The following is a 15,012-nucleotide window of genomic DNA, read 5'->3' on the forward strand; positions in this document are numbered from 1 at the left end:
GCGAACAACAGCATGGTTTCAGTCGGTGAACAGTATCGACGGTGAGCTGCTCCTGTGCCCGCCTCACCATTGGCCGCCGCCCTCGATTCACTGCCTTAGCGCGCACAGAACACGCAGCTGCTTCGGTGGCAAAGCTCAAGCAGGAGCCGGCGACCTCAACACCTCGTCGTGCCTGATATAACACGACGCCGCCGTGTTTTGGCTCACCGGCGAAATTCACCGCCACCACTGCACCTCCACCCAATTGCTCACGCGCATAGCTGCGCCATGTCCTTGCGCTCCCTGTAGACCCACTCGTGCCATCTTTCACCTGATGCGCTGGAACGCCGCCGCGACACCGGTTCACGCTGCCGCACTCACCATCACCGCCGGACATCTAGCTCCGCCTCGTCCCTGGTTCAACCCAACAGCACATCGACATCGCGGTGAGTTGCTGATGCCGCCTGAACACTTAGACTAACCTCTACCGTGCAGTGGCGGCTGGAGCATCGCTGCGCCACCGAGCTTTGCTCTGCCCTTCCACCATGGCCGCGGCCGAGCTCTAGCCTAACCCTAATTGGTCCAATCGATAGCATAGATAGGTGCGCTAGGTCTTGGTGAGTGCGTTGGTGACCTCCCCGTCGCTGGTGAACTTGTCGTCGGGCGTTTCTGCCACGTTGGAGTGCCGCCGGGCCGCCATGGTCACCGGCATGGTCGCTGCCGTGCCCTAGGGCTTCAACCGTCATCGTAGTTTGATGCGCGAGGTTATGGGGGTCACGTAGGTCCTATTTTTTTTTTACAATTAAACCCTTTTTCAAAAAAAATTTATGTTTGGCCTCCTGGGAGACTTAAACTCATCTTTGGACCCTGGGGTCGGTGCCAGGACTCATGGCGCTAAGGTAACACGTCTCGGAGCCATAGATCTTGGCGCCGAAGTGCCTGGACGAAATTCTAGGTGGAGTTGACGTGGTCGGTACCTCGGCGCCATAATACATGGCGCCGAGATTGGCGCCATAGATCTTGACACTGACCTCGGCGCCACGAACTCTGGCACCGAGCTGGCCCATGTTGCTTTTGCGCAGGCGACCACTGTGGCTTGTCGCCTCCGCCTCCACGCTGCCGCTGTGATCGGCTACAGAGAAAAGACTGCTGCAGCCTTTTTCTCATCTCTCAAATCACTGGAGTGCATCAGTGTATGGCTACAAAAAAAGGACTGTTGCTGCTTGTGATGGCTGGTCCTCGGTAACCGCGGTGCCCAAAGACACGCGAGAGGCACGCCTGTGGCCTGCCATCTGACTCTGGCACCGCCGCGCTCCGCTTCTCCCGTCCCTGTGCCATCTGATTTATGAAATTTTGAATGGACATAGCTTGTAAACAGTGTATTGTTTCTGTAATTTATTTGCACTAGAATATTCCTTGTAATTAAATCTATAAAACAAGACCCATATTGACTATATTTTCATACTAAAAATAAGTGGCACATGGACCCCACATTTGAAAACTTTGTTAAAACATAGCCTGGTTGGGTCTCGTTCTGTTGGGCACATTATTTCCAATAATAATCTTCAAACGGCTCGTCAAACGGACTTGTGATTTGTGTGATATTGCATTTTGAAAGTATGAGAAAATCCACTCTCAAGTGACATGAGGGGGGAGAGAGGGGAGAGAGTTTGGCTGCACTGCACTCCACTACGCTGCTGCTGTGTGTTGGTTCCGAGATCGGCCAGTTGGCTGCAACTAGAGAGGTCTATTTTCTGTAGAAATTTGATTAAAATAGTAATTATTTGAGCGACAGTACGTGTGCAAACTAGTAGTAGGTGGAAGTCAATCTCTCCTCTCTAGTGATGGCATGGCTACATAAAAAGACTGCGGCTGCTTGTGATGGCTGGTTTGGTGTACGGATGTAGCAGATGGAGTTGGTCAGTGGTCCTTTGAAGGTAAACAATATCTTCTTCACTGCAGCTCTGTGTTCTAATTTTGTGGATGCTGTGAATTGCAGCTAGCAGTCCATCCATATCATGTTAATTTACACTCCATATCTTGTTTCTTAAGTTTTACTGTACTTGCTTTTGAGAAATGCTTCTTTGCTGACATTCATTACCATTCTCAGATGCTTTACAATCACGCAAATATATTCCATGTCCGAGTATGATACATTGATATAGCCTATTTGCATGTTACAACTATAAGACCTTTTTGGAATCGCTCCTAATAGTACACAGACTATTTGCTTGAAAATTAGAATTTAAGATTTGGGAAACTCAAACATCACGCAATAAGTGCAGGATAATGCGCTGCAGTAGATTTGCGTTTGTTGACACCAAACCAGCCATCACGTGCAGAAGCAGTCTTTTTTCTGTAGCCATGCACTGATGCACTCTAGTGATTTGAGAGATGAGAAAAAGGGTGCAGCAACAGTCTTTTCTCTGTAGCCGATCACAGCGGTAGCGCGGAGGCGGAGGCGACAAGCCACAGTGGCCGCCTGCGCAAAAGCAGCATGGGCCAGCTCGGCACCAGAGTTCATCGCGCCGAGGTCGACGCCAAGATCTGTGTCGCCGACCTCGGTGCCATGTATTATGGCGTCGAGGTACCAGCCACGTCAACACCACCTAGGATTTCGGCCAGGCACTTCGGCACCAAAATCTATGATGCCGAGACATGTTACCTCGGCGCCATGAGTCCTGGCGCTGACCCTAGGGTCCAAAGATGAGTTTAAGTCTCCCAGGGAGCCAAACATAAATTTTCTTCGAAAAAAGGTTAAGTTGTAAAAAATTAGGCACGTAGGTGCCGTCCCCATCACCGGAGACCTCGTCGCCTCACTTTTTTGTTCGCCAACATCTTGACGTAGCTTGCAAGAGGAGAGCCGCTCTCTCCGAAATACCTTGTCCGGAGCGCCCCGACAGCGCTCTCGTGCAGGCTGCGCACCGCGGTTTCAGTGTATGAGCGTCTCGACCCCCACCATGACGCACGCGACACCCTTGATGCCCACAGGCGAAACACGCCCTCAGAACAATACGTCGAGGACGTGTCGATCCACCAGGCATAGCAAGGTGGTAGGCCATGCACTGTGGTTCTAGTCAATAAGCGTCTCGGCCTCTACCGAGACGCACGCGACATCCTCGACCCCCACAGGTGAACCTACGGTGATGTGAGGGAGGGGGCTAGCCGTAGCTACCACCCATGTCATGGCGGATGCTACGACAACGGTGAGGACCGAAGCCTGAGCCTTGGCTTGCTGGGACCTCAGGCCTTTGGCCGACGCATCCTCAAGGGCAAGGCAAAGTAGGACGAGGACGTCAGCGAAGGCACCTCTGTCGACACAAAATTTCGTCCCGTGCTGAGGACACACGCAGCAAGCCGGAAGGGTCCGCTCGATGGAGCAGATCCGCCTAGCTTCAGCGCAGGGGTGGTCGATCCTACGCAATCCTCCTGAGGCGTGCCAGTCAATTTGACCCTGCAATTGACAAGGAGAGAAAGTTCATCAGTAGTTAAGGGCAGAACTTGCCGGTGTTGCCAGACAGTCCCGAATATACGACTGTGAGAGCCGATATGAAAGGAAATCGGCTAAATAGCCGATTCTAGTATATTCTCGAGAATAAGTCAGTTAGAGCTCATGGGGTCGTGTGAAGAGAATCGGTTCTTATTTAGGATAAACATCATTTAAACGAATATTAATCAATGGCAATAAGATATCAATGATGATCGGTCCATACTGAGCCAATGATTATGAGTAACCGAACTCCTTTTCATGTAAAGAAACAATTCAACACCACTTAATCATTTAATAAAGATAAATCTAATGAACATGTTAGATCTCACCTATCGCCATGACCAGTGGGGCATGAGGCAGAATCATGCAGGTCGTAGAAACAACAATAGACTCGACAACCCTAACTCATTACTAATATCAGTGGGGCATGAGGCAGAATCATGCAGGCCGTAATATAATAACAAGATCATGGGGCTAACACATCTTTCAACTTATCTCTACTTCAACGGTCTCGTGATGTGAACTGTTCATGAAAGCATCCGATATCGGCTAAACAGCCGATTTAGGCATAGCGCACAGTTAAGGTCATGTCTTCATAGGAACGGGTCTATCAACCAACGATCCCCGCTCCACGGTGCCAATAGTGGGGTGAGAGGCAGAATCCCACAGGCCATGATGACGGGCCATGAAACGGTTCTCGCTAACCGATAGATCTACTCAAGATCAAACATGCCTTAACCGCACGCTATGCACGATTAAGATTGATGCAAAATAGCCGATAAAAACATAACTCATCGCTTAAGATATAGATTAGATCAGTTTTAGATCAGCAAGCGATAAGTTAAACAAGATATAAGGCCGATCCAGATCAATCTCAATTGGGCAGAGTGATATTGCTGTAATTAGATAAGCAATGAAAGCAATAAGCAATATCGGTAACTTAATGAATCTACCAAAGACTGCCATTCTAAGATAGAGCCGATAACTTGACCTTGATCTAATTCAAGCAGTGGGGTGAGAGGCAGAATCACACATGCCATACTTGAATTAGGCAAGAGTCGATAACTAGCTTATACCAGAGTCGCAGTGGGGGTCGACCGGATCGATGCAGCCATACGAATAGAGGTATAAACCATGACGATACTTACAACAAGCAGTGGAGGTCGATCGGATCGATGCAGCCGTACTTGCCGAAGAACTCACCGAGATCTACTCTACTCCTACTCCTAAGGGGTGGCCGGAGCCGAAAAAACTAATTGACTTGTATTTGATTGATTGGTTGTTTTTTACAATAGCCGAGGTTTGGTATTTATACCCAAGGCCTAAAACGAACCTACTCGAGTACGACTTAATATAATCTTTGGCATAATGAAAACATTCCTAATTTAAGATAACTTGGACTCCAAACTTTCCCCTTTTTGTAGAGTCTAGCATGTCTCGTCTCAGCGCCGATCATATCCTCCATCGTTATCTGCTGGCGCTATCTGAAGAAAGCCGATTCTAGCGTTGCATCCGAATCAACTGGTTTCGATCTGCACGCAACTGATCCCCTGCTATCATGATCCTGAGAGCTCCCGAGCTTCTGAGATCCTTCTATCAAATTCTGGTGTAAACACATGCCCCCCAATTTTGGGACAAAAGAAATTTTGTTCCAAAATTACCATATCCGTGTTCCCGATAGGCCCATAGTCATGGGTAAGGAATCTTGATCTGGGGTCTACTATTCGTCGCCGTCCATATCAACCCATGAGCCCATGTTTCAAAACTTTTTCAGGGCATTATTGCTTCATGGGTGTTTTGGATTCATCTTCCAAGCTGGCTATAAAAATGGTTATCCGACCCTGGTGAGAGCAAACTCAACAATTCAGCCATGCTTCGCTTTCATTTGCCTCCTCGGGTGTCCCCAACCCCTCTGGATCCTCCGTGGTCTATCCTTTTGTCATGATAATCTCGAGCGGTTAGAAGAATTCTTGTGCATGGGGTGATTGTGTCACTTACTCTAGCGCTTCATTGAGCAAGAAGACCGGCCATCACGGTCAGAAGAATTCTTGTGATATCACCTAAGTCTTCTCTTCATGCTCACAAAACCGTTTCAGTGTTTTGTGAAGGCTAGAATATGTGGACACCTTCACCTTGTTTGTTCCATCAAATGCCTATTGGGAAAGCCACAAGCTTCTTTCCAGCGGTCTCCCAGTTACTAAGGAATTAGCTAGGTATCTGTTAGGCAGGCGGCTTTTCCCTTTCTCTTGCACAATCCTATCAATGGGCCAACGTGACTTGGTTCACGATGACCCTCGGCCTTATGGGGATCTGGACTCTCTTCAATCCAAAGAAGCCTTGGTGGGTAGATTTCTAGTCGATGCAGATTCTTTGTATCTCACGATGCTTCGTGATTTGGGGAAACGATAAGTTCAAATTTGTTACCCTTCTGTTATCCGTCCCCTAAATTCCTAGAGTGCCGTTCTGCTTCTGTTTCTGATTCAACCTCACACTCCTGGCGAAATCTATCTTCTCGCCTTCCTAGGCTATATAAATGGGCCTCGGCAGTTGATCTAAGGACAACTCACTTTGCCTCAAACCTTCTGCACCCTTAGCATAGTTCCTGCTTTTCCATAGGTCAGAGATCATGGAGAACAGCAAGAGGTTTCCTGAGAAGGTCTTCATCGGGTCTACATCATCACGTCAACGCCTTCATCGTCAGGAGGGTATATCCCGTGATGCCTCTGCTGCCTCGGGGAATAGGGCTGACTCCGTTCGGCCTTCTAGGCCTTCCTCGTCGATGGCTTGCCGCCAACCCCCTTGCCATCACTTGAGGCAGATTGATAATGACGATCTGCTTGCCTCCATTGATCGACATGGCTAGAGTCTCGCTGAGTGTTTATCCCTCGTAGAGTCGGCCCTAGCCATGGTTCGATGCCGATCACCTCCTGCGGTCGATTCGGAGGAGGATAGGTTGGCCAAGGCCGAGGCCAAAATTGTGGGTGAGATACTTGTCGTAACCTTTGCTTCTTTCCAATTTTGTCTTCGAGACTTTGATCACCACCCCTTTGAATCTTTTAGATCTATCTGCCCAACTAGAGAGTCTTTGATCAGCTGCGGATCATGTGGCGGGATTTGTCAATGCTAGGGATGCCGTTTCGGTGGTTCGTTTGCATGACATCCCAAATCGTGTCAGGGAGGTTGCCCTCCATGGCGTTCGTCATGGCACTACCACGGCATTGGCTGCCGCCCAAGCCTGTTTGGGCCAAAATCTTCAGCTTCTTCCCCATGGTTTTCCAGACGTAGCATACCCTCGGGAGCAGGAGTGCTTGGTTGAGGATTTCATGAGTGCCGCCAATTCTGTAGCTTTTAATACCTTGGCCGATGACATAGTAGGCAAGGTTTTCCTCGGCCCGTAGTTTGTAATAGGCGACATTTAGCAGATAATTTTCCTATCTTGGCACCATGCACATTACTCTTGTTTATGCTTGCTTTTCCCCCACGGATGATACGCATTGTACTGGCTTTTACTTTTCTAAGTCTATTTTCGCACCAGCAGCGATATCTTTCTGGTATCGGCCATTAGAGCTGTCAGTCGAGCGGATTGGTCGTTGAGTATTAATCCAAACGTTAGGGTAATATTCCTTCAAATATTCCCTATTGATCTACTGAATCCTTCTCCTCCTCCCAGCATCTCCAAAATGTACCAGGCGCGTAATGCCTGAGCTGATAAGGTTTCCCCTGATTAGGCGACCATGCCGGCTGTCTCACTTTTTGGTCGTCATAAGTGTGTCTTTGAGAGCATTTCTAGATCAGCTAGAGAAGTCAATAGCCTACGGGAGCTGATGTCATTTGACTAGAAATACCGAGAGCGACCCATGGTGCCCCTGGCTCGAGATCAGCATGTCATCGCAGATCTTGTGTAGAACCGATCGTATTCTCCGTTGTTTACTTATGCTTCCCTCTTCGGCTAAAGAGCCGATTTAATATAGCTGATCCAGGCCCTTGGTTTAACCAAGTCTGAAAACATGGCTTTTACTAAGAGACCCCTTCGATTTCCTGCCTTTCAGTTGCTCAGTGCTATATTTTCATTGGCATTAGTGAAGTGGCGCTTCACCTTCCATTAATTGTTGTTGCCTTTTACACGTCCCGAGGTGCCCGTCCCTTCGCTTCGGGTCTTCAAATACCGGTTGGTGGTTTTGGCCTCGAATACATCTTTACTCGCAACTGTTTCTCCGCTCTTCTTCACCTGTCGAAACCTTGTAGCGGTTCTCTTTCTCCCTTTCATAGATCCAATCACTTTTTCATGGCCGGCGAAGACCGCCGAGGCAAACGTGCGGCGGAAGAAATCCCAGAAGAGAATATGCCGATGAATCAGCGCCTCCGGCGCATGAGGTGAGATTGACATTTCTCATTCATGATGATGAACAGTTCTGATCCACCTATAGGTTTGTTGTGAATGATAGTCTCCGTCCTCTTCCTAGGGCCGGCGGGCCCTCTGACACCGCATCTTCTGTGCCGGCCTCATCGTCGGATTCTTCCGATTCCTATAACGGCGACGACGCCCGGCACTATCTTCACGAGTGGAGGATGGCTCAAAACCGTTACTCCGAGGCGACTTGGGAGAACGGCCAACTGGAGGTTCACCTCGGGGTTTCCCAAGTCGCTCTTCATGTAGCTGAGGAGGAGCCAGCGCCATCCGAGCGTGGCTGGCCGAATCCGATGCCATGGTGGCGGGTAAGATGAATCCCATGAAGGTTTTTTACTCTGACTTCCATTATCTTCATGTTGACCGTCTTCTTGTTCTCGTGATTGTCAGCCCTGATAGCACAGTTGGAATCCGGTGAACGTGGCCGTAGATGCTGTCAATGCTTGGGGTTCCTCCATCGACGTTCGTCTCCAAGACGTCCCGGTCCATGTTCAGGAGATCGCCCTCCATCCTATCTCCTATGTTTGTGTCATTGTTCACCTAAACGATCATTTAACTCACGTACTCAACGCTTAAATGCTACATAATGGTACACCATTTTCATTTAATCATCCATTTAACTTGTTTAAATGGTTATTTTTCTTATTTAAGTGACCATTTTGTCTGAATAATGTCTAAACAACAAGTGACCGACTGTATGTCATTAAACATTTAGAATCTAGGGTTAATAATTTTGCCCCTATTTAACTACTTCCGGTTATAAACTGTGATTCTTTTTCTGGCCAAATAATTAGATTCATCGGGAGTAGGTTAGAGACCTGAGGTTAATTAGTTCCATTCCCTTTATTTTTTTTAGTTTTTAGCTATCTTTTGTATCGTAGCACAAATTAGCATGTTGATTTGGTTGTTATGGCTCCGGCCCTGGGTGTGACATGTGAATAATATATGCCAAGGAGCGTGATATACGTCTGAAATTCACTTCTGTTCAGACACCAATTGACCCGGTATTTTACTCCTACTATATAGCCATATCTGAAAGTGGAATTAAGTAGAAAACAAAATGAGTTGCAGCTCAGTTTTGGGCCAGAAAGCGTGAGCCCACCACATGGCCCTGAATGGCCAATCTCCCTTTTTTTGGGTGAGAGGGAGCTTTCTTTATGTTCCTTTTTTGGAATGAATCATTTCCTCTTAGACACAACACTGCGAATGGCATTAAGCAGGTGTACGTTCTTTTCAACCAGTTATTTCTGAAACGAAATTATCCTACGTATCTTTGAGCAGTCAGCATGGGAGCGAGGAACTAAAATAAAGCAGCATCAGGCAATTTGATTATGTCCATCGTGCTTACAATGATACGTACTAGCTAGGTACGTATATATGCAAAACCGGAGTTGACTCCGGACAATTAAAAATGACAAATAGATCCAAGCAACATAATCAGCTTAGTCTGAACAGGGCAGCCACAACTACTCCTTTTACTGCATTTTTCTAAAAGGCTTCCATGAAACACAACCGAAACATGTGGATAAACAAGCAGAGCATACACGCGAAGCGTTAGTTCGGCGAAGATAAAAATCCACTTCCAGCTCATACGGCTCGTGTACAGTGTCCATCCACTGGAACCACTTCGATTAGGCAACGCGAGTTAGGCGGCAGCCGACGGAACGTAACGATAGAAAATGGCGCTGCTAGAAACAAACCCATCATCACGGTCACTTGCATTATTGATCTTGCCCGCTAGCTACAGGACCCTAATCAAACGATTCGGATAATAATCTCTTCCGGTGACGGCATGGGGTGGACTTCTTCTAAGCCCAACTTGGGCACTCCGGAGAAGTGCGTGTGCGCTTCCGAATTAGTCAAATGCTTGTGACGTGGCTACGCCAGATTTCTAAAGCGTGCGTGCTGTGATCTGTTTGGACGCTTCAGACAGCGTACAGGGACAGCCGCTGCCGCCGCCGGCTCCGATAGTCCGTTGCCTGCCTTGCGTTGGATCCGGTGGGGGGCCGCCGGGCCGGGCTGCCGAGAGTCGCAAACAGCTCGCGCGCATGCACACGTTCTGCACCGGCGCAGCCGACTAGGGCGAGGAGTTGACCTGGGCGAGGTCGAGGCAACTAGGGAGGGGGGAAGCCATCCCCACCAGGGACAGGGACCAGCCAGCGCGTCCCCACTGCAGCTGAACCATCGCCGTCGCCCGCTGCGGTTTCCACTTCCATGCCACTCGCACGCACGTATAAAAGCGTTTCAAACTTCGCCGCGCACCGCTGCCTCGGCCTCGGCTTCGCGTGCGTACCGGCAGGCACAGCACTCATCTCTTTCGCTAGTTGGCGTGCCGCAGTTTTTTATTAACCGACGCGGCCGCGCGCAGCAGCGCCCGGCCACCGGCTAGTACGTACAGCCCAGCCCGCACCACTCCTTCACCTACTGCAGGCTGCGGAGCTCTCGCTTGCTTCCTTGGATCACTCGCTAGCTGCGTCGTGTGCCTATTTCTTGCTCGGGCCGGTCGGTTAGCCGCCCGAGGCTGATCTGTCCACGCGCAGGCATTGACTTTGCCCAGGCGAGGCGCGCGCACGTCTGCCAGCGATGGACGCGGCAGGCGCGCCTATACCGCCGCCGGACGCGTCGTCCCCGTCGCCGTACGGCGGGCAGGGCACGGCGGCGTTCCCGATCGCCATCGTCATGGCGATCGGGTTCGTGGTCACCTCGCTCATCCTCATCAGCTACTACTTCCTCGTGGTCCGCTGCTGGCTCCGCGGCGGGGGCCCCGGGTCCGGCCTGCTCCTCCACCGCGCGCGCCGCGACGACCGCCACCTGGTGGAGCGCGTCTCCGCGGTCTTCTTCACCGACCACGAGGCCGCCGAGCTCCCGGGCGGGCTCGACCCGGACGTCGTCGCCGCGCTCCCCGTCGTCAGGTACTACCGCCGCCAGGGCGAGGGACGACTCCGCGTCCGAGTGCGCCGTGTGCCTGGGCGAGTTCGCGCCCGGGGAGCGGCTCAAGCAGCTGCCCACCTGCTCCCACGCCTTCCACATCGACTGCATCGACACCTGGCTCCACCACAACGTCAGCTGCCCGCTCTGCCGCACCGTCGTCACCGGCGGCGCCGTCCTCCCGCTCGCGCGCGACGACCACGACGCCTCCTGCCGCGACTTGCAGCCGCTCGGCGGCGATGCGCGGCGCATCGACGCCGCGGGGAGGGTCGGGTACGGGAGCTCCTGCAGGTTCCCGATCAAGACCGGCGCCGCCGCGCAGGAGCCCATCACGCGTTCCTTCTCCATGGACTGCTTCGCGGGCGGCCTCGGCCGGAAGCCACACACCAAGGAGCTTGCTGCTGCAGGCAGCTCGGGGGAGGCCGGCCCGAGCCTTGCCGCCAGCGGCGGCAGCAGCAGCAGCAATAACGTCACTGACCGCGGCGCTGGCGAGACGAGCGGCCGGTTCCGGCGGCTTCTGTCGTCGTTCGGGCTCGGCCGGAGCTCGCGGAGCACAGTGCTGCCGATCCACCTCGACCCGTGACGGCGGCAGCTCCGGGTTCGTGCCGATGATCGATCGATTAACCTATTCCCGCACTTGCTCGCTTCATTGATGATTGATTGAGTCGTGTCGTGTGCATGCAATGTACAGCCATAGAGGAGAGACTTGGTTTGCTTTTACTGATTAGTTCTTGCATCAATCTCGCGTGTCCCTGTGCGCATTGTCCTCGTGTTCGTATGCTTGGTGGATCCGTGCTTGTTGGTGCACCAGATGTCGTCGGATGACATGTCAACTAGTGCAACATTGCCATTGCCATTTCGTCATCCTTCCGTTCCTGATTGCCATCGCCACCTGCCGTGCCGTTCACCTGATCACATCTTCCATATGGCATCGCTTCCTGTACCCTATCCTTCTACAAATTAAGACAGATGCTTGCCCCTACCATCACCACGCACGACTATCCCTTCTTCTCCAACCTTAGTGCCACCCAACCCGGGCCCTAAAGTTCTAACTAAGCACCACAACACCATGGTTCAAGAGAGGGACTAGGAGGAAGATCGAACGCTAGTCTCGGCTGCTAACCATCTTGGCTCTCGGTCAACATGATAGCAGATCTGTTGTCAGCAAGGGAATCAAAGAGACATGGCCAAGAGTATGATGACGGGAAACACAGGTGTGTCTGGCTACAATTTTATCGGAGATCAACATAGAGTGGATGTTTACTGCCCCCTCCGTTCCAAATTATAAGTCACTTTGACTTTTTTTTTTTACGTCCACTTTGCTATGTATTAATATGTCTCGATACATAGTAAAATGGATGAATCAAAAGTCAAAACGACTTATAATTTGGAACGAAGGAAGTACCTAACGGTGCCGTGGGACTATGCTATCCGCAGCCCTAACGCACGCAGCGAAGTAAGCATGCATTCCCCAAAATTGTTTGACATACTACAATAGGTGTGGTTGCTACTTTTATGAAGCAAAAACTTTTTTTTTTTGCTTTTTTTAGGCCAAAAAATGACAGGGCTGACTGACATGTTTCTGTCATGCTGACATAAGCACGATTTATGGAGGAACCTTTATTCTGTTGCTGCTTAATTTGTCGTCCTTGACACAAATGTTTGTGTGTCCATGGCTTTTAAATTACGCGTGGACGGTGACGATGATAAGATCAAGCGGGGCCATGCAGGGACCCTCCACTTGCTTACCACACTGGCTGCATTGCAAGGCCCCAAGTCAACATCATGAGTTAGGTGTATGTAACCCACACATCACCAGATTTGCAGCCATCAAACCAATTAACTTAATTAAGTGTAGTGTACCGTCATGGCAGGCCACCATCTGGCGAGCAACACCGTGTTTGGTTAACCGAAACCCTTTTCTTGACCAGCAGCACAAGTAGTATATTTGGTTTTGACTTTTGAGAACCAGCAGAAGTATTAGTATATGATATGAGCCATAATGATGAGATGAAATACCTGAAGGGAAATAAATAATAAATAATTTTGTGACCCGTGAACGTTCCTCCACACAGAGCGAGAGCGATATAATGAGTCGCAGGGCTGACCAATCGACGGTGGCCAACTTGCGTAGCCGGACGGTGATAGTGTATTGTAAAGAAATGGAGGCTGCGCTCTGCGCAAACAAACAAGCAAGAGGGCGCGGAAACGGCCGGATTACGATTAGTTCTACCTGGCCTAGGTGCATCGTTCCATGTGGATCTCCACTTGGTTAGCAGCGCGTCACGGGGGTTGACTTGCGTCTGGCAGCAAGCAGGCCTTGCTCCGCGGCGACGAATAATACGCTCACATGAACGACTGATGGAATAGAATCTGCCTTGTAATTCTGCATGGGACAATTCGTGAGGAAGCTAGCATGCGCTTCTCTGGAAGTCTGGATCGTTGACTTCCTCAAGGCAGAGTGGGCAGCTGGTCGACAGGAACGAATGCGCCAGAGGGCATTGTCCGCGCTACAGAGTAGCAGCCTGTTCGGTTGGTTGGTTCGTATCGTTGTTGGTTTGTTTATGTGAGAGAGAAGTACCGCTGGTTAGTTTATGTGAATAGTGTCCATGTGAGGGAGCTGGCCAGTCAGCCCAGCCAGCCCCAGCCGATCACGCCGTAGTTCAGTGCTAACGGTTTGGTGCTGTCTATACACTCCAGCAGTCCAGCTCGTGTTCAAACTGAAAGGAACACCGAAGTTCACAGTAGGATAAAATTTTGGATTGATATACCAGATTTAGCGATGTGAGGATCTTTTGTCTCTAATGAGGCAAAAAAAAGCAATGCAATTTTCAGGCTTGCCCTCTTTTTCTTCTTGCCTGTATTTTTCTCCCAAGGTTCAAAGGAAACTAGCTCTGTCGGAATATTGGAAAACATAGGACCAGGCATGTCGTCTACAGTACAATCCTAGTTCTGCCGCCAGAAGTCAGAAGGGGCGCGCGTACGAGTACGACGTCCCTCTCCGGCCCGACTAGCCGTGATTTGCTTGGGAGCTAGCGCGCGGTCCTGCAATTTGCAGCTGCACCATCGTGCTCGCGCCAACCAGTCACCAGTCACCATCGTGCTCGCGCCGCCGGGGTCGGGGACCGGCGCAAGATCGCTCTCTTACGTGTTACGTGGACCGTGGCGGCGACACTGCTCGGACGTTATTGATGGGCCTATAGACCAACAGAACTGGGGGCACATCCGATGCCCGCTCGGCCCATCCCAAATTCTGTTGGGCCTCTAATCTTGCCTGATATGCTTTCGCTGCTGCAAGGAGCGGGGGCCAGGAGGGGGAGAAAACCATCAGAACTGCTCGCGTAGTTGCGTGCCAGTGCCACAGCGGCACAGCTGAAGCGCACGGTTGCAGCTGCGATTTTGTTGGGGCACTGGGCAGGGCGCGCGTCACGTCCCATCCGCCGTCGATGTCATTCGCGACATCCGCTGCTGTTACATGCTCCCGGCACCGCACCGACTGGTGAGTAATCACCAACCGCACCGCAGGGTCAAATCGCCGGCCTTCTCCGGCGCCCGAGCCCGAGCCGAGCAGGCCGCGCTCCTGTTGGGGCACTGTTGGGCTGTCGCGGCGATCCACGGCCGGCGCCGGACACAGCCGCATGGACGGGTGGCCCGCCCGCTGCGCCTTTTTCTTTCCCTTCCTTTTAACCGCCCCCGACCCGACGACGACCAACAAAACTAGGGCGCAACCGCGGCCACAGCCCACAGACCCACAGTGCAAGCGCTGTGCGGAGGACGGGACGTACGGGCGACGACGGGAAAGGGACGGCGAGACACGGTGCCCGAACACGACAGAACAGGCCCCGGGGAGGGGCTACAAGTAGGAACTACTCTAGGAAAGAGCCTTGCTAGTTTTGTTGTCGCTAGTCGCTGCTGCCTGCCTGCTGCTGCTGCCGCGCGCTGAGGGCCGGGGGACAATGATTTTGGCCTCTGTTGTTCACTTCTCCCGTGCCGTCTCCTCGGCCGCATGGCATGGGCTGATGGGCAGTACCAAGTGATGCACTGCTCATGTCCGATCGGTGATCAGGACCGTCTCACGCTGTCACCCGTATCATCAGCAGCAGCGTACTTATATAATACTCCATCCGTCTAAAAAAATACAATTCTCGTTTTTCGACAAATCAAGCAATTTGAACTTTGACTGAGTTTATATAAAAAAAATACTAAT

At 51.2% G+C, this 15,012-nt stretch overlaps 1 pseudogene; it reads left to right on the plus strand.

Annotated features, from left to right (window-relative positions):
• Nucleotides 1–10,172: 10,172 nt before the first annotated feature.
• LOC136507699 (RING-H2 finger protein ATL72-like) lies at nucleotides 10,173–11,586 on the plus strand (annotated as a pseudogene).
• Nucleotides 11,587–15,012: the final 3,426 nt, after the last annotated feature.

The sequence above is a fragment of the Miscanthus floridulus genome, chromosome 1 (assembly GCF_019320115.1).
Source record: "Miscanthus floridulus cultivar M001 chromosome 1, ASM1932011v1, whole genome shotgun sequence".
Lineage (NCBI taxonomy): Eukaryota > Viridiplantae > Streptophyta > Magnoliopsida > Poales > Poaceae > Miscanthus > Miscanthus floridulus.